The sequence below is a fragment of the Salminus brasiliensis genome, chromosome 8, assembly GCF_030463535.1.
Source record: "Salminus brasiliensis chromosome 8, fSalBra1.hap2, whole genome shotgun sequence".
Taxonomy (NCBI): domain Eukaryota; kingdom Metazoa; phylum Chordata; class Actinopteri; order Characiformes; family Bryconidae; genus Salminus; species Salminus brasiliensis.
This window is the reverse complement of record NC_132885.1, coordinates 37,155,648-37,176,693: the sequence shown is the minus strand read 5'-3', so window position 1 is coordinate 37,176,693 and position 21,046 is coordinate 37,155,648. Positions and strand designations below refer to the sequence as shown.

The following is a 21,046-nucleotide window of genomic DNA, read 5'->3' as shown; positions in this document are numbered from 1 at the left end:
CATAACCCTCTCAAGTGAGACCTTCAGAGTTATTTATGTAACGCTGACTGTACACGGCCAATTGACATCAACAGCTCTCTCTGGTGGTCCAGATTTACTCTGGCACTGAAGTACAGCAGTCTCTCTGGAGAAGTCGAACTGGCTTAGCGAGAAATGCTCACTTCAGCCAAACCGGGCACAGTGTATTTCTGGAATTTTCATTTGTCCACTTACTGGCCCCTTCATTACAGGCAGCAGATGCGAGAGGCTTCTCTGAGGGGGGAAAAGGGGGTGGACACATGGAAATGAAGCACAGTTTGAGCCCTTCATGTTGAAACGTGAATAACTCAACAACCTTTTTCACTCCATTTCAATGTTGTGTTGTTGATATACATAGTAATAGATAGAAGCTATTCAAGTTTTGAGGGTGTGCATTACCGTGTGTGTTACAGTGCATGTTGGACACCTTACAAAATCAGGACTTAGTAATACCCCTAAAAATACCCCTAAAAATCTTCTTGGATTCTGGATTCGGTCCTTAGCAGAAGGCCTCTAGTTCTGGTGTTCTCTTGGGTCGCCTTCCTGCACATCTTGTTTAACAGCTATTCAAAATGTTCCAGGATATACATTTAGGTCAAGGGACTGTGAAGGCCATTCCAAACCCTCCAATGTTTGTGTTTCATCAGGTAGCCAGTGGTGGTTTGACAGTTGTATCCAAGATTTACTGGTATTTTGTGAAAGCCATTCTTCCACCCATGCAATATTGCCAACTCTACTGCAGCAACATCCTCAAAGCATGATGGATCCACCTCCATGCATTACAGTTGGCAAGATGCACTTTTTATAAAATGCATTTTTCTTTTTCTTCCTCCAAGTGTATCTTGTTGATTTTGGCTACAGAGTTCTATATTAACTTAATACGTCCATAACACGTGTTCACCCCCTTTCACCATGGTCTTCAATGGTAGTATTTGAGTGGTGGGCCATTCTCAGCACTAGTGTGTCAGTGTATGTTGTGCTGGCACAAGTGGATCAGACACAGTAGTGCTACTGGAGGTTTTAAACACTCCAGCAGGGTCAATGCTGGACGGCAAACAGTCCACCAACCAAGAAATATCCAGTCAACAGTGCCCTGAAACCACTGCTAAAGGACAAGGGGATGACCAACACAAACTGTACAGCAGCAAATGAGCTTCGGCCTTTCATTTTTCTTTTTTTTTTTACATCTACAAGGTGAACCTCCTAGGCAGGAGTGTCTAGAGTGGACAGTGAGTAGACACAGTGTTTAAAAGCTCCAGCAGCACTGCTGTGTCTGATACACTCATACCACCATGTCAGAGAGACTGGGAATGACCTGGTGAATGGTGCAGAATGATGTGGTGGGCCTGACTACTGAAGAACAGGGTGAACAGAGGCTTGCAAATTATACAGAGGAACAGATGGACTACAGTCTGGAAAGTGCTCCTTTACGGTAAGTGGAGCTTGATAAAATGGGCAGAGTTCATTCAAAGGCAGGGGTGGTCATAATATTCTGATAGGACTGTTTTTTTTTTCATGCTTAACTAGGCTATTGCTTTATTAATAGAGAACAATGTCCATCTCTTTATTTGGTAGCACTTTACTGAAGAGCAGCATTCATAATGCTACAGGATACCCAAATAACCACTGGCATAAACCTACATATTTCATAATTCTTGCTGAAGCTGAAATTCTAACAAATATAGCTTTTAAAACCACTTCATTCAGAAATGTGAACGTCCTGTTGGCTTCCTAAGCTTTTTTAAAGCAAAGACCATGATGCTGTAGCTCGTTCCCAACGCTCCAAATGAGGAGACCAAAGGAAAACCAAAAAAGGTGAACTTGTGTCATGAACAATATAAGGCCGAAAATTTAGGTCCAGTTCTGACTTCGTTTGGCAAGTTTCTCCTTTACCATGCTGCTCCTCTTTAAAGCCATCAGCTTAGCACATTACTGTTAACTCGCCAAATTAGGCCGTGTTATGGCAATTACTAAGTAGCTTGATTTTTTGGGGGGCGGAAAATTCCCGTAATTCAGCTAAATTACCGATCACGCCACTTTCGCACATAATAAACACTTTGAATGCAAGCCATTACCTACAGGCTTGTGTACGGCCGGTGATTTAGATTAGAGCTCACACCATCCGAAATAATTAACATCTTGTAGCAGAGAGAGGTGTTAATGGAATTTGTTTGCATGGTTTTCCTTGACATTGATTTCTGTTAGTGAGTGAGTGAGTGCGTGCGCGCATGTGTGTGTGTGTAGGTACGTGCGTGCATGAGTGTGTGACGTTCTCAGAGGAGGCCTATCAGTCTGAACCTGCCCGCCCGGCCGAACAGGGGCCTGTGTTTTCGGTAATTATAGTAAACAACCATCTCGCTAATGGATGAGAACCACCGGGTCCAGCGATGCAGCGGAAGCCGGGAGACACCCCGGGATGTCTCATGACAGCTTTAGTTTAAAAAGGGGGAAAATGCAGTGCTTTGGATGGCGTAGGCTGGTGAGGAAGCTGGAGACAGCAACGCACACTCGATCGTGTGATTCTGTGCAATATTTTCAGCTTTGCTTCAACCGGATAAAAAAAAAAAAAAACAGTACTAATAAAAAAATTGGGCACATCTACATGGGCATGTTTGTCCCATGTTAAAAAAGATGCCTAGGATAGAAAGCTGTCTTTGTCTTGGCATAGTTAAATAACAAGTTCAGGACATGAAAACTCCCTCTTCTCTCTTCTTTTCAAAGAAAATCCAGCAGAAAACAGGTAAATTACAAAACCCCCAAACTGTTACATAACTGTTTTGACTTGTTATATTTATGCCCCCCAAATTTGCATAAACCCAGCCCACTAATCAAAGCCCTAGTCAAATCTGCGACACAGTAAAATACAACAGCTACTTCCACATCAAATACAGACGCTGCTAGTTTTGAAAATATGGGTTGCTTCTGACCTTTGCTTTTCTTTCCTGTGCTGGTGACCTTATCCTTAAAAAACGAACTGGACCACCTCAGACAAGAGACAACCACACATCAGAAACTCAAACAGACAACGGCCAAATTGTGATGGCTAGCGGCTGGGTCAGAACATAAGGCAGGTCTTGTGCGCCCTTCCCAATAAGCAGTGGTCAGTACCTCCCAGAAGTGTTCCAATGAAGAATAACTAGTTAACCAGTGAAACGGTCATGGGCACCCAAGACTTATTAATGTGATCCATAAAGGTCCCACCTTACAACTTACAGGACTTATGAATGATCTGCTGTTAACATCTTGGTGAATCACACCACAGGACACCTTGTGGAGTCCATGCCTCGATGGGTCAGAGCTGATTTGGTAGCACACGGGTAAGTCACAATAGTAGGCAAGCAAACTTTTAAATAAAAACAAACTATATATTTACATGATATGTCCAAAAGTATCCAGACACATCTCCAAGGTCAGCTAGAGGGGTGCAGTATAAAGCCCCCAGAACACTCGGCATTCTCCAGAGTGATGCAGCTCCATCTAGTACCTTTGAGATTGGATTGTTGGATTGCCAGACCTGGTCCTCCAAGATTGGTCCCTAACCTCACTGATGCTCTTGTGGCTAAATGCAATCAAATCCTCACCGCCATGTTCCAACATAAACATAAAGCCTTCTCAGAAAAGTAAAGGCTGATGCTGCAGCAGACTGGAAGAAGAAAACACCCTACCAATGACCTTTGATTTAGGAAGAAACGGTGAATGAGAAAAGTGTCTACAAACTTTTGGACATATGCTGCGTGTTGGCCGGAATTGTGAGCCCAGGACATCCAGCACAATGTTATCCTTCACGTTGATTGCTGTGGGTAAATAATTATTTTTCCTTTTTGTTGGAATTACAATGCTAATGAATGGGTTCATTAAAGAGACCAGGGAACAGACACTTCTCGCCCCTAGAGCCACCCGTCTGAAGACGTCCTTTTTGTTCCCCCCTCGCAAGTAATTGATGGAGTTTTGTGGGGGGGAGACAATGGGACGACATCTGGCCCACGCCGAGCAGCAAGAAGGGGAAAAAAAACCCCAGTTTGGGCGGCATCTGCGCTCTCCAGCAGCCCAGAAGTCGTTCCGGATTTTCTGAAGAGGGAAAATGGCAGCAATTAAAAAGCCATTCTCCTTCCGCATAGGCGAGCTTTACTTACATCACAGTCAATCAAACGCTGGCGTTGGTGTCCCGGAGCGCCGGAGAGTGATGTGAATTCAAAGTGAGATCACGCTTTGCTGGAGAATGTATGTTTGCGCTGCAGACTGCTGTCTCATGGGCATTTCTTCTGTTCCCATATTATCTAATTTCACAGTTAAGGACAAGATCTTCAGTCGTGTGTGTGTGTGTGTGTGTGTTATCACCAACTTTACCTTTTGCAAAATCTAGATCCTTTGTTCTCATATTACTGCCAGTACTATTATGCTCTCGTTTTACGCTGTATACACAAAGGACCCCCCCCCCAATCAATCAATCATTTTATAGATGTCAAATCTCAGCATTAACGTCACGTTTAAACAAAAAAACAAACAAAATATATATATAAAATAACAAAAAAACAATAGAAAACTGAAACTACTTCCTTCATCTTTGAACCCTTTAAAAATCCTATTACTGCGGTAAAATATGGTACATCAACCCTGATTTACGTACAGCAAGGGTCATTTTGTGAAAAGCAGAATAGGAAAAAAAGTGAAGAGAGACTTTGACAAATATCAGCAAACATCAGCACAGTACACTAGAAAGGTAAGGGTGCAAGTATTTGTCACTGTACTAGGTACAGCAAAATGTGTCCTCTGCATTTGACCCATCTGTGAACACGGTGGGCAGCCAACTCCAGCACCCGGAGAGCAGAGAGAGGGTGAAGGGTCTTGCTCAAAGGCCCAACGGTGGCAGCTTGCTGAGCCCGGGTATCAAACCCACACAACCCTGTCATCAATAGCCCAGAGCTCTAACTGCTGAAATACGTTAGCTTAAATACATGCATAAATACATTTCTGCATTAAAACCTGTCCCAATAACTTATCTTGCTAAAGCTAGCAGAGCTAAGGAGATAATATAAGAGGAAAGTATATAGAAGAATATAGGAGAGTAATATAATCACAAGCTAACCTATCTAAAATATCCACGTTATATTTGACCCTGCGTGAGGTTGGTCCTCACTCTCCCGGGTCTGTTCAGGCTCTCAGGTCATATTCCAGATCAGGAGGTGCAGCACTTGTCTGGTGACCTGTTCCACCTAAGCAATCCGGTGCGTAGCAGAGTCTACAGCACATTCAAGGCAGGAAAGTGATTGCTGAGCTTTTTGGAGAAGCTTTTTAATACAGTGATGTGAAAAGGTTCACAGATTTTACACCCCTGTACAAAACATTCGGATTCAGGTCATTACGTCATAATGTTAATTAGCTGGTTACACTTTCCTCAGGATAATTAGAATCACACTATCCACACTACTGTCTGCTGGTTGCCCATGATGATGACGACTGTAAAGGTAAACTAATGCATTTCCATTCCCAGCTGAAGACATAGCTAGCTAGCTAAAATCTTCAGTCACAAGCAGGCATTTTGCCACTGTAATGTAAAGGTAATTAAGGTAATGCTGTAAAATAATTAAAATTCAGTTAGAAATATTTATTATCAATTAGAAATGTATCATTAATAATCAATAATTGCTGTAAACGTCCATTTGGGTCTGTTGGAACTGCCCGAGTGAGCTTGTGCATCCTCTTCCTTATGATCTCCCTTTAGCTATAACTCAATGTTTATCCAATGTCAATGCTGCCAACGCTAGAAACCGTCCACATTCATCGATACCTTACAATTTATCCAAATCGGTTCTGATAGCAAAATTAAAGACATGGCAGTAGACACAAATGCGGAGCAGTGGCGGCTCAGTGGTTAGAGCTCTGGGCTATTGATGACAGGGTTGTGGGTTCGATACCACTGTTGGGCCCTAGTGCAAGGCCCTCCATTCTCTCTGCTCCCTGGGCGCCGGAGCAATGGCTGTCTACTGCTCCGGGCACATGTGCTCACAGTCAGTGTGTGTGTTTTACTGGTGTGTATATGTGTGTGTTCAAAGGCGGGTTAAAGGTGGAAGTCTAAATCCATCTGTGAGTCCGACACGAATGGTTAATATTTTATTATTATTTTTTATTTACCTTCTGCGAACGACCGCACTGCTACAGCCAGCTGGGTGTAATGTTCATTAATGACACTTTAAGGACACCAGGTGGCGCTCTGAACACTGTGGATTAAGCAAAGTAGCCAATAAACCTATAAACCTGCCCTCTGGTTGGGATCAGGACATCTCTAATAAAATTAGTACTATACCCAGTGTGCCTTATGCCACAGCATGCAAATCCAACCCTTCCCATTGGCAGGGACTTACTCAGAGCCCACTGAGTTGCTGAGTTGCAGTTTTAGCATGGCGTATGTGATTATGTTACCCATTGACGTAGCCATAATGAAAACATGTTATGGCAGATGTCATATGCGCCATATGTTGTCATGAAAGATTATGATGACACCGTTATCTCTAACTCAAGACACATGCCACAGTGTTTGATGAGATGACTGGTAATGGTACGGGAATGGTAACATGGCATTGCTATATTGCTGTACATAGTACATCACAAGAGGCCATGATATCATGAGACATTAGTGATATGTTGATGGTTATGTCAATGCACCGAATTGGTTTTGGTGTATTTTGGCATCATTTTTTCCAGGGAGGTAAGGCTCTGGCCCAAGCTATGATTGAGATCATAGACAATAAGACACTGATGATTGCTGCGCTACTTAGGATTCAGTGAACCTAATTATCAGTATCAGTTTTATCAGTGTCTGTTTGGTGAAAAGGTGCTGGGGCTTCGGTTTTTCTCCACCTGTTTCCTGTTTCTATTTTTATATACGTGTGTGTGTGCCTGTTTGCAGAGGGTGAGGGGCCTTTATAAGTCTATAAAACACAATGAAAACACCAGGTATTGCAGTCCAGCTGTCAAACTAGCAGTTCATCTGGACCATTCACTGATGCTTTTCCTGATTGCTGCTATTGACCTAGCAGCTGACTTATTATAAAGAGCAACCTTCAGTGGGCAGGAAATCCATACATGCAGTTATGGTGGGTAACGTGTATGCTGGGTATGGTTGTTAGCTTTGAAAAGAACTCATCAGCACAATACAAAGACCTATGACCGACTGAGTTTGAGGAGGTTTAAAGAGATTGCAAGTGAAACGCTTGACCAGCCGCTGTTGTTAGCCCGGGGTTCTTCTGGCTGGAAGAAATAGTTCTGTGAAAAATGACTTTTACACAGTTTACTTCTCAAGTAAATTGTAATGTTACACCAAGACATTCTAGGGGTTCTTCTATAGCTTAGCTATTGCTGGAGATAGCCCAATTAAATGAGCAATGTTCATTATCAGAGTCTCAAATCTCTAAGCTAAGAGTCTTTAGTCTGCGGAAAACGAGTCAGGTTTGAGTCTTGAGTGTTTTGGTACAAGTCAGTATAGAGTCTTGAGTCTCTGGGGTACGAGTCAGAGGCACATCTGAAGTCTCGGGGGTGTGAGTCTGAGTCAGGCATAGTTGAATCGGGTTTCTGAGGCACAAGTCAAGAGTGGAGTCTCTAGGGTGATGGTCAAATCTTGGGTCTCCAAGATGCCCAGGTCTCAATTCTCTGGGCTGAGAGCTTGAGTCAAGCCCAGCTAAGTCATGTTGTGTGTGAGAGTGGCTGGAGTCTTTAGTCTAGTCTTGTCTCTATGGGATGCAAATCCAAGTCAAGTCTCTTGGTTACGAGTCCAAGTAAAGTCTCATGTCTCTGGAGTGGAAGTCTGAGTCAGTTTCGAGGTTCTGAGTCTCAAGTGTCTGGGGTTTAATTTCAAGAATAATTTCTTGATTGCATGTCCACATTAAGTCCCAGAAAGTCTGAGTCCTGTTTCAAGTTTGAGGCCAAGGTGAGTCCTAAATCACTGGAGTGCAAATCTGAGTCAGGTCTCATGTGTCTGGGGTGAATCCAAGTAAAGTCTTGTTTGCGAGTCCAAGCTGGCCATCAAGTCTCCAGAGTGCGAGTCCGAGTCTCTAGGGTACAACACAGTCTAGTCTTGTATCTCTGGGGTGTGAATCCAAGTAGGTCTCTTGGGCGAGTGTCTGAATTGAGATGAATTGCGATGCAAATCCAAGTCAAGACTGTTGGTTGAGAGTTTAATGCTGGCCTTAGACCAAATGGTTTCTCGAAACAATTTCACTGTCCAGTGTCGGAATAATGTCCAGTGTCGGAATAATGTCCAGTGTCGGAATAATGTCCAGTGTCGCTCCCATAATCTCAATGATTTAGTGTAAGGTGGTCAGGACAGCTGTCTTAACTCAGTCTCAGTCTTTTCTTTTCTCATAATAAAGCTAACATACACTAGACAAGTTTGAAAAGACTAAAGCCCGACACTCTCTCACACCTAAAGACTATTTGTCGAGTTGAGTTAAGCCTCAAGTGTCTGGGGTTGAGTCAAGTCCCATGTCTCTGAGGTGCAAGTCTAAATTATGTAGCTGATGTGCGAATCCAGCAAGTCTCAGTTTTTGGGATGCGAGTCCATACAGAGTCTTGAGTCTCTAGAGTGTGAATCTAAGTTGGGCATGAGTCAGAGTTGAGTTTTGAACTGAGAAGACTGTTGGGCTAAAGTTTGGTGTGGCTTCAAGGTAAGAGCCTAGGAAGCTTAGCTCCCCCCATACTTGGTGAGCTTGTAAAATAGGGGAGATGATGGGTGGAAATGGGTGCCAAGTTGTTTGTTACGAAGGTGAAGTGAGAAGAGAAATGTATATTCAGGGCTGAGAAGGAGGAAATCAGGGAGTGGCCCTTCTCCCAAAAGTTATGGCATAACTATATTTTGGAAGCTTGCTAAGAACATTAGCCCTGCTTCAAAAAGTGGTGCCGTAGAAGAGCCACTTTTGCTCCCATAAAGAACCTTGTTTGCAATAAAGATGTGGGAATGTGAAGAGCCTCTACACTGGTAATAAACCTTTCTTTAGACCTTCAGTTCTTCAGCCTCACACTAATCTCAATCACAAGCATGGATCTTCATAAAAGATTTCTACGAAATCACTCGGAGAACTATTCCACCTGAATATCCATGCTTGTTTTTTCCACCCATTCTAGTAGTCCTCTCCCTTTCTCCTTCTTCCTGTCCCCTCCACCCTCCACACTTTCCCAGACCATGTACTGACAACAGCTGTGGGTTATTTACACAGCTATGGGGAGGGGTCTGCTGATCTATTGGTTGGAACGGCAGGGATCATTCACCAGGGAATAAGTCGAGGGTGGAGGGACACACACACACACACACACAAAAAAAAAAAAGTTCACGTGCAACCCATCTGACCTAACCACATACGAATGCAGCAGTGCAAGAGTTCAGCAGCAAGTTTGCTCTCTTTTCTTCCCTGAAAGGCAAAAAAACAGCAACTTCCTATGCGCTCAGCTGTCTAAAGAAGCATTTCCTGGCTCTGTAGCGGACTCAGAAGGAGCAGGAGAGGGACAACTTGTTGCAAAAGACTGAGGGACAGTTGGTAGGTTGGACCTTGTTTGCTTTATTGCTCGTTTAAATGTAGACCTTTTGAGTTACAGCATTTCTAATGCAGTATTACATGCTACATGTAATACGTAGGGACTGAAGATCTATACACATAAGTAGGACCTTTCTGTGCCAACTCTCTCTCAACTCTCTCAAATCTGGGCTGCCTATGTTCATACACAACATGTTTGTAATCAAACAGACATGCAAATTTGTGAGGAACTGAAACTCCAGTACTTCTACGCAACTTCTGCAGGGGTGTATCTAAAACTAGTGTGATAGCTGGTTCAGCACACAACTGCTAACAGCTGTGTATGACATTTGTTCAGCCCTTTAAGAAACTTAAGGAGCACTTTGTGATGTGCCTGGACAGTTGACTCAAGAGTGTGTGTGTGTATGTGTGTGTGAGAACATCGTAAAGTCTTCATTGGTCTAACAGATTATGCTTGTAGTATAAGTCTTGGTTATTTTGCCATCAGCACTTTGCTTTTGTGCTTTCACTTTAATAGTTCATTACCTACGGGTGTAATAGAAGCCACAGTTGGCTTGTGAAAATTGTTAAAGGCCAGTTTCACTGTTTCTTTCTCTTTTTTGTTGTTTTTGGAAACATTTCTATATAAATTTAACTGCTAAGATGTAAAGCAAGTCATGAGCTCTTTGACAATTCTGCAGAAACATGCCAGATCATTTATATAGCCATTTGTTTTACCATCCTAAACCACCAGTGAACCTACATATGTCTTCTGAGTTTAGATATAAATGTTGATGATGGTAAAGTGGTGGTAAATCTGTTACTGGATTACAAAATATCAGTTTTAGGCCTTAACCTGATCTCAAAATGATTGCGTAACAACGTCCCAGGCATCAGATATGCTATTTTATGTAATAGCTTTCAACAGTCTAGCTTTTTAGAGGCATTCAACACTTCAGATGTCTGTTTCTATTTACCATCACTGTGCAGAAATTCTGCCTGGGTAAATTTCAGGCAGCCAAACGCTTGTGCAATAATCAGTAGGTTTATCTTTAAGACTGGACGAGTATAGTGACGCACCACAGGTGGCAATACAAGGTCATATTTGTAGTTGTTCGTAGTGGTTAATGGGGTCCATGCATTGCTAAAGCTCAGTTGTAATATGCATCGTTAAGCAGATACACTGCCAGTCCTGCCAGAACCATGTTAAAACCACTGACAGTGAAGTATCTGGTTCCAATGGCACCTGTCAAGGGGTGGGTCTGCATATTAGGCAGCAAGGGAGCAGTCAGTTCTTGAAAATGATGTGTTAGAAGCAGGAAAAAAGTCAAGTGTAAGACTCTTGAGAAGAAGTGATGGCTAGATGACTGGGCCAGAACATCAGGCAGGTCTTTGTGGGGTGTTCCCAGTATGCTGTGGTCAGTACCTACCAAAAGTGCTCCAAGAAAGGACAATTAATGAACTGCTGACACAGTTATTGGCACTCAAGTGTCACTGATCCATAGAGACTCTTCCTCACAACTTACAGGACCGCTAAGTAGCTATATGATGCTGCTAACGTCTTCTGAAGTTCATGCTTTGATGGGGCATGGAGCAGACCTACACAATAGTAGGCGTGTGGTTGTAATGTTAAGGTAGATTCACCATAACAGCATGGTTAAATTCTTGGAACAGTCTAAGAACATTTAAAAAATATAGGCCTCAATAATTTATATGAAATAATGGCATTAGAACTCCATTAGAAAGCCATTCTAAACCAGCCTTGGGGCACAATTCTGTTAGCTGGGTTCTGATAGAACTGCTACAAGTGGGCTTTGAAGTTTTCTGAGGCACATTTAAAGTCTCACAACAGAACAATATAAAGTGAATCGGGCTGAGATCAAGTCAAACATGAAGGCTTTCTAATTGCTGTTTTGGGGATTTGCCACAGTCTTTCATTTGATTTTCCTAAAACAGTGTTTTCCACCCCCTGTCCCAAGAGCCCACCTGTACTGCTTTGGAAAAGAGGAAACTGTGGATGCAGGTGGGTATCTAGGACTGGAGTTAGGAGACTTGTGCTTTAATAACAAGAGCATGTAAGAAGAAGACAAGCAGAAGAGACCTTGGAATACTCTTAAAAAGACCTTTTAACCCTTTACACTCTAATGGCTTGTACATGGCTCCATACATTAACTCCTCACCCTATTAGTTTCATAGTAAACACTGAACAGCTCACAGTGGATACTGAATAATTCATAGCGGTCGCTGAATAATACCCCATAGATACAGAATAATTAACACTAGATACTGATTAATTCATAATGTTTACACAATTATTGGTAATGGTTATATAATATATATGTAGGGTGCTGAATAATTCAGTGGTGGCTGAATAATTCATAGTAGATACTTAAAATTAATAGTAGTTACTGAATAATCCTTAGTGGTTGCTGAATAATTCCCCATAGATTAAGAATTAACAGTAGATACTAAATAATTCATAGTTGTGACATAATATATAATGGTTACTGAAGTCATAATTTTACTATATATATAATTCATAGTAGATACTGAATAATTATATAGTGGTCGCTGAATAGATCCTGAATCATTCAGAGTAATTATGGAATAATTCACAGTAGATACTGAATAATTCATAATGGTTACTGAATAATGCATAGTGATTGCTGAATAATTTCTTATAGATACTGAATAATTCATAGTAGTTACAGATTAATTCATAGTAGTTGCTGAATAATGCATAGTGGTTGCTGAATGAGTATATAATGAATAATTTACAGTTGTTACTAAATACTTCATAGTGGATACTGAAAAAAATCATAGTAGATGCTAAATAATTCACAGTGGTTTATAAATAATAGGTCTTAAAATTAAACTTAAAAAGTCTAAGCTGCTGAATCTTTCCAGGAATGTAAAGTCAGGCTAAAAACTAATGTGCAGCTGACTAAGACGAGATCAAAAGATCACAATCCCGGAACAGATGAGAAGAGTACTGAAATACATTCGCCTGGAAAGGGTTACAAAGCCATGTCTGAGGCTCTGGTACTCCAGCGAACCACGGTGAGACTCATTATCTCTCACATAAAGAAAACCTGGAACAGTGGCTACTTCTGGATCTTCCCAGAAGTGGCCGGCCAAACAAAATTCCTCCAATAGTGCAGCGACGACTCATCCAGGAAGTCACAAATGAGCCCAGATGAACTGCAGGCACAGCTTGCCTCAGATAAGGTCAGCGCTCATGATTCCACTGTTAGAAAGAAACTGGGCAACAATGGCAAGGCACACCTCTAACCAAGAAGAGCATAAAGGCTCGTCTCACACTTGCCAAGAAAACACTCCCTCAGAGCGAGGGGAAGAAACCTCCGCTGCATTCGAAATCACTCCCCATTACCTATTATTGGTGATGTTCTGTTGCAATTTTTAACGTCTCATTTCTTATTATACAGTAGTTCACCCATAATGCATCTCAAAATGCAGTGTACAGATGATATACGCTACAATTTCGGATGTATACCACAATGCCATGCGGTGGTGTCTTACTACCAACGAAGGAGACGTTGCATAGCGAAAAAATCTGTCTCGACAGACATCTTTGCAAAGCCAGGTAATCATTTCCAGTCATACGAGACCAGGCTCCCATCTCTTTTAAAGAGAAGAGGCCAAAATATTGGAAACTAAAGCTGAACTTACCGTCTCAGAAACATATTTTAAATCAGTGTTAAAAATCTGACAAATCATAAATAGTTCGTAGCTCAATAATTCACAAAAACCTAGATCTCCAAGTGAAGATCTCCACAACATGGGGGACTAAAGGGTGGGACTTTGTATCCATAAATAGACGCCATGTTGAGTGTTACGAGACTTCCCATACACATTTCAACCAGAGGCTGGTCTCCTCATTTATGATGCCTCTGGTCAGACGTATACCAGAGTGCCAGCAATACACAGAAGGCCCAAGCTGCCAGTTTTACTTACAGAATGTTAGTAGATGTCATTTGGATGTCAGCTTGGTGTGAACACCCTACAACCCTAATTACCTAGCCCTTCGAGCTTCAAGTACGGCTCGGCTCGACCCACCATCCCTCAAAATCCGCGGAAGACAAGCGTCCAGGCTTTTTTCTGTCCTGGCACCAAAGTGGTGGAACGAGCTGCCCCTGGATGTCCGAACGGCCGAGTCGCTCGCTGTCTTCAAACGCAGACTGAAGACCCACCTCTTCAGAGAGTACTTGGACGAATAGTTCTATGGTCGCCTTATTGTATTGTGTTTAGCAATGTCTAAGCTTGGAGGTATCTTTTGTATTAGTCTATTCTAACTAGCTGAGGTTTTCTTGGGTAAATAGCAAAGCACTTTGTAAGTCGCTCTGGATAAGAGCGTCTGCTAAATGCCGTAAATGTAAATGTAAATGTACCTAGCTATCGTTCAACAGTTCATATGGCATGGTCATGTTTGATTTGTTCATGCAACAGAACATCAAGGTTTCACACAACAAAGTCTGTCACTTTTAATAAAGCAGTATTTCTGAAAGCAGTAGTGTCCCAAACCTTGTCTTTACCTGGTCGACCCCCAGTCAGTTCACTATGTAGCAAATGCAATATAGTATAATAGTGAAAAAGTGAACGAGCGAGCCATTCCAAACAGTAATACTACACAGAAGTACACAGAGGTCTTCTCAGGGGGAAGATCTATGGCAACCATGTTAATGTAAATCTGTAAAATAACCAGTGTTATTAGTATCAATGTGTTCTGCAGATTGAGGAGTTTGAAGTGGAAGATTTGGAGGACAGAGGTCTTATTAGATCTGGCTCACAGCTATCACAGCATTCAGCATACCAGCAGTCAAACATGGTGGTGGTAGAGTGATGGTAATGGTGTGCCAAAGTTTTAAGGTTTCAGGGCCTGGGTTATTTGCTGTAATTGAGAGAACTATGCATTAGTCGTCAGTCCATGAGCTGAAGCTTCAGTGAAGCACAGGAGCAAGATTTTGGAGGGCCAACGAAATCCAAACTGGAGTTACGAAATTGCAAATATTTCAGGAATGAATTGTTTACCTCGTTGGCCTGCTAGCCATCTAGCATACCAGCTGGCTAGCATTCCTCTTAGCTCTACAGTTGTAGGACTACCTTTTTTAAAAGTCTGGTGGAAAGGATAGTAGCTCAGAAGACAAATGGCAGCCTGGTGTCTTATTGCAGTGCAGTCCGCAAGTAATTGGGCAGTGACACATTTTTCCATTGTTTTGGCTCCGGCAGTCCCCCTCCACTTGTCTTTGTCGACGATGTGACTGCAGATGACAGCAGCAAGACGAATTCTAAAGTGAGCAGAAGCAGAAGCATGTGAACTGCTCGTCATCAAGTAAATGCCTACAAAATCGCTTCGCCTGCAAAAAAAATAAAGTTCCTGGTTGTTCCTAACTGGCCATGTCTGGTCAGAGGAAATAGCTATGCCTCTGTCCAACTGAAAATTCAGAATCTTTGCTTAAGTTGACACATCTTCATGAAGTTCTTCGACTACCTTGAACTAATGAGCCAAAACAGTATGTTGCAGCGTACCACTTGCCTGATACACTGTTTGTAAGCTACCAAAATTGCACCCTCTACTAGTTTCTGAAAGGGCCTCGTGGTATCTGGCACCAAGAGACAAGTTGTGAGGTGGAGCTGCAACAGATTTATGTTATATTATTGTTTCAGCATTTGCTCACAAGTCAATGGGACACAAGCACCCAACCATACATGTAAAAGAAACCATATGGAAATCTGATATGACTATATATGCACATATATCATATTGAAGGATTGGGCATATAAGTTAATACACATGTGTACGTATATATCGGGTATATTGAGTATATACAGTGGATATAAAAAGTCTACACACCCCTGTTCAAATGCCAGGTTTTTGTGATGTAAAAAAATGACAGCAAGACAAATAATTTATAAAGATAACTTTTTCCACCTTTAATGTGACCTATAACCTGTACAATGCAATTGAAAAACAAATAGAAATCTTTATAGCGGAAAAATATAAAATAAAAACGTAAAATTACCTGGTTGCATAAATATGCACACCCTTAAAAGCCAAAGATGCTGCAACAAAGTATTAGTTTATTACAGCACTCAGTCTTTTTGGGTAGAAGCCTATAAGCGTGACATCTTGAGGTGGCCATATTTGCCCACTCTTCATTGCAAAACCTCTCCAAATCTGACAGACTGTGATGGCATCTCCTGTGCACAGCCCTCTTCAGATCACCCCACAGATGTTCGATGGGATTCAGGTCTGGACTCTGGCTGGGCAATTCCAAAGCCTGTGCTTTGGGTCATTGTCGTGCTGAAAGATGAAGTTCCTCTTCATCTTCAGCTTTCTAACAGAAGGCCGGAGGTTTTGTGCCAACACTGACTGGTATTTGGAACTGTTCATAATTCCATCCACCCTGACTAAGGCCCCAGTTCCAGCTGAAGAAAAACAGCCCCAAAGAATGATGCTGCCACCACCATGCTTCACTGTAGGTATGGTGTTCTTTTGATGATAAGCAGCATTTTTGGAATTATATCCAAAAAGTTCAACCTTGGTTTCATCAGACCATAACACATTTTCCCACATGCGTTTGGGAGATTTCAGATGTCTTTGCAAAATTAAGCCGGGCTTGGATGTTTTTCTTTGAAAGATAAGGCTTCCGTCTTGCCACCCTATATAAGTTAATACACATGTGTACGTATATACGGGTATATTGCCACCCTACCCCATAGCCCAGACATATGAAGACGGGAGATTGTTGTCACATGTACAGCACAGCCAGTACTTGCCAGAAATTCTTGCAGCTCCTTCAGTGTTGCTGTTGGCCTCTTAGCAGCCTCCCTGACCAGTTTTCTTCTTGTCTTATCATCAAATTTGGACGGACGTCCTGTTCTTGGTAATGTCACTGTTGTGTTGGTTTTCTCCACTTGATGATGACAGTCTTCACGGTGTTCCATGGTATATTTAATGACTTGGAAATTCTTTTGTAGCCTTCACCTGACTGATATCTTTGAATAATGGGATCCCTCTGATGCGCTGGCAGCTCTTTGCGGACCATGGCTTGTGCTGGAAGATGTGGCTACAAAAATGTCACTAGAACAGCTGAACTTTATTTGGGGTTGATCAGAGGCACTTTAATTAGTGACAGGTGTGTGCTGACTCCAATTGAACATGAATTTGAATGTAATTGGTCAAACACAGTCACACCCCCAGTCATAAAAGGGCGTGCACACTTATGCAACCACATTATCTCAGTTGTTTATTTTTTCTTCACCTCCCTGAAAGATATGTTTGTTTTTCAATTGCATTGTACAGGTGGAAACATTTGTGAAATTATTTGTCTTGCTGTCACTTTTTTACATTACAAAAACCTGGCATTTGAACAGGGGTATGTAGACTTTTATATCTACCGTATGTATAATACATGAGATGTTTTACTCACTATTCGACAATGTGAAACTGCCAGTTCTTTATATTGTGTCAGAATGCTTAATATTGACCAATAGAAATGCTCAAAAAGCAACCTCATCCTCCTAGAAAAAGGTACCATTTTTTACATCAGTGACAGTTTTCTGTCATGCTGTTATACTTGTGTACTGTGTATATATATATATATATATATATATATATATATATATATATATATATATATATATATATATATATATATACACACACACACACACACACACACACGTATGTGTTGCCAACATTTGACTGGAACATATATCCAATATTTGATAATGGTCCATTTCACAACATCTTATATCTGTGAATTCCATATATTCAAATGTATGGCATATAATTCAAACCTATATATTGCCATATATTAGATTGTCACATGGGAAAACCGGACCGGTCAGCCCCATACGTAGCAAGGTGCGTTTCCTCTTCCCTAACAACTATTCAACATTTCTGTGAAATCTCAAATGGAGAATATGTATATACAGAAAGTTCCATCATTTTGTGGACTAGGACAGTTGCTGTAATTTTGCCTCTGTACTTCACTTCAAAGGATTTGAAATGAAGCAAACAAAATGTGATGGAAGTGCAGACTTTTAGCTTTAATTCAAGCACTAACCATTTAGGAATGGCATTATAACACAGTCCCTTCATTTCACAAACTCAAAAGTATTTGATCATTTAACAGATAAGCTGTATAACGGCTTTATTTCATGACAAATTAACATGATAAAAGGTCTAATGATTTCAAGTGCTTAATTTGTGTTTGGCAGCTGTTCGTGGAGACGAATCAATATGTGGTAAAAAGTAGTGTCAATGAAAGTGAAGGAGGTGGTCTAAAAAAACACATCAGAGAGATAGCAGAAACTTTAGGAGAGGCTACATCAACAATTTGGTCTATATGTAGATACACACACACACACACCTGTATATATGTATGTATGTACGTACGTACGTTTGCATGTATGGTAACAACAAAAAACCTGACAGATTGCAGAAGACAAGCAAAGTTTGTGGAGCTTTTCATTTACAAAGGCAAAAAACCCACAAACAAGCAAAAACTGCACTATCAAATAAGGTAGTATGGATTTGCAGCCAAGTATTACAATCATTGTATTTAAGTTAGTTTGTCCCATTTTAATTTTATGTTTACTTTAAAAACAAACAAAAAAACCTGCTTGGTTTCAAATCTATTGAAGAGATGTACAGAGGCAAAATTACAAAAAGACTGCATAACTGTCCACACTGACCCGATTGTAAATTAAACTATATATATATATATATATATATATATATATATATATATATATATATATATACACACGATCTGCAATATATATACACAATCTGCGATTAGATATATATATATATAAAAACCAACAATCTTTGAGGTTGGCAATCAGTACATTTGATTTCGTTATCACAAACAATTCCATCATGATCGGCTTTTCAGAGCCACAACCACAACTCCACAACTGAGCCAAGCCAGACACAGGGCCGAGGGACATGGGGCAGACTTGAGTGAAGGAAATGAACAGAGTTGGACCGGCTGTGATAAGACACTCACTCTGATCTCCTGGGTCTTCCTGTGTTTATTAGCTGCCATTAAGGTCTGCGAGGTCGACCGAAACAAAGGCCAATGGGATCAGGTTAACTTGATCTGTATTTGAGACGCCAGTACTCTGAGCTGGTGTCTAAAGAATGGCAATTACATGTTGTGCAGCACGCTGCTTGCAGACTAATTAGTGCTCCATTAACAGCCCCACACTGATTTTTACACCTCTGGTAGAAGCAAGTGGGAAAAAAACAATGTGAAAATAGAATAAACAAACCAATTATGGCATTTGTGACATCCCTAAGGCCCAAACTTTTTTTTGCAGTTAAGCCTGTGATTTTTCAATATTCACACCTTGGGGTCAATTCTAAGACATTAATTAATTTGGAAGTGAGGGGAATGGGCCGTGGGAAGTTTCAGAATTGTATAACTGCAGTGTGCATATATATATATATATATATAAAATAATAGCTATGAGTGCTTTCGGGTCTTGCGCACCAGCCCTTCCACATGCAGTTACTGAAGCTTTCCCATTGGCTCTCGACATCATATTGTATTTGCATACTGGGCATGAATCTGCAGCTCTTAACTTACTGTTGGCTTGTAGTCGTTACACCCAGACTGCCTTTTCTTAGGTATTATGTAGTATTTTATGTACTGGTTGACTGCAGACACTGGCCTCTGGTGTTGAAGGCTGTCAGAGCAAGTTAGCATTTTCCAACTTGCTGAGTATAACTATGCTGGCCGAACATCGCAGTGTTCACGCACAGAAACATCATTTGCGGAACCAAAGTTGGAAAATCAAATAAATATTATTATGAAAGACTACCAATGCAGTTGTTGGAAGTCTTAGTGCATCATGTCCCTATTGGTGAATCTACACATATATGTATGCATGCATGGAGATCCTAGAATTGATCCTTGAGGTACACCAGGTGAGTTCCTATGTAGGTAACCTTGAAATAAACAGCTAAGCAAATGACCTGGATACTCTAAGTAAATTTTAAACAGAAAAGCTAAATATAAAATGCTCACTCATCTGTGATTAGACACATTCAATATGTTCCAGAATTAGAACCGGGGGAGAAAGTCTGAACATGCATTGGTTGTTTAAAGCTCGTTTTATTTTTTCTCCAGCATTTCTACATAACATATGTTGCCTTAAAATACTGAGTTGAGTTTTCTCAACACTTTCTTCGTTATAGTGCATGCGTACTTACTGTAAGTGAGGTTGGTAGGTTTTAATTTGCTTTATTTACATTTTACCCACTTCATAGGTAGAGCTTCCCAACTTTTTTTTAAGGCTCTAATAGCCATTCCCTAATAACCTCTGCACTTTTGGGTAAAGTTACTGTGCTGTAGCCGGTCATCCTCATTCTAATGACATTCATTGTGACAATTTTGTAATTCTGAAGCTGATCTGAGTCAGTTAAATAGTTTGCCATCAAAGAACCCACAATTGCTGATTATCTGGATGGCCGGCTTAAAGAAACTGTTCTGGAAAAAATAAAATGAATTACTAATCCTAGATGCAGCCAATTAGCCAAGACATATTCGATATCTCAAGGAGAGGTTAGGCTAACAATAGTAACAAACACTGCCTCTCCATTTAGAGATTGGTGAGATCTAGACAAAGCAGGACGCTATTAGGAAAACATACTGTTGTTGACATGACATTTTTACACTACATTTACACTATATGTCCAAATGTTTGTGGACACCCCTTATAATGTAATGCATTCAGCTACTTTACGCTGCACCTATTGCTGACACAGATGTGCGAATGCGCACCCCCCCCCCCCCCCCCCACACACACACACACACACATATATATACACACACACCTTGTCTAGTCCCTGTAGAGAAGTACTGCTAATAGAATAGGACTCCTGGGAGCAGATAAACATGTGCCAGGTGTGGGCTTGCTCCACAGCTCAATGCTGGGGGGGCTTTATACCCCTTATATAAAGCAGCTTTGAGCTGTGGAGCAGTGGAACGGTCTTCGCTGGAATGATGATGGTGCTCCAGCCAACACTTTTGCGAGGAGTTGCGACGAGGTGTGGTGGTGATCCTCCAACATCCTGACCTTACTAAATCTGTTGTTGCTGAATGCAATCAAATCCTCAAAGTAATCCTTCAAAATCTAGTAGAAAGCCATCTCTGGACATACACATATATGTACGCATGAATGGAGATAAAAAAAGAGGCCCTAAAATTAACTCTTGAGGTACACCAGCTGAGTTCCTATGTAGGTAACCTTGAAATTAGCAGCTAAGCAAATGACCTGCATACACACAAAGTAAATTTTGACAAATATGTTCCAGAATTAGAACCTCTAGCATTTCTACATAACAGATGCAAGTAACATTTCTGGTTCACATCTCTGAATGTTTACTGCTTTTGGAAAAGGAAAAGCCTAACATAACCTTTCAGCCATTTCCTCTCTCATTTCCTCCGCTCTATTGTGATTCAAGATCCAAGTGAAATAATTTTTTGCTT

The 21,046-nt window shown here is 41.1% G+C and overlaps 1 protein-coding gene across 1 annotated transcript in view; it reads left to right on the top strand.

Annotated features, from left to right (window-relative positions):
- Positions 1-9,360: 9,360 nt before the first annotated feature.
- Positions 9,361-21,046, top strand: part of gypc (glycophorin C (Gerbich blood group)) — a 56,301-nt gene continuing 44,615 nt past the window's right edge. The window contains exon 1 of the mRNA XM_072686511.1: positions 9,361-9,545. The gene's annotated coding sequence lies outside the window, so the exon portion shown is untranslated. The remainder of the gene's footprint in view (positions 9,546-21,046) is intronic.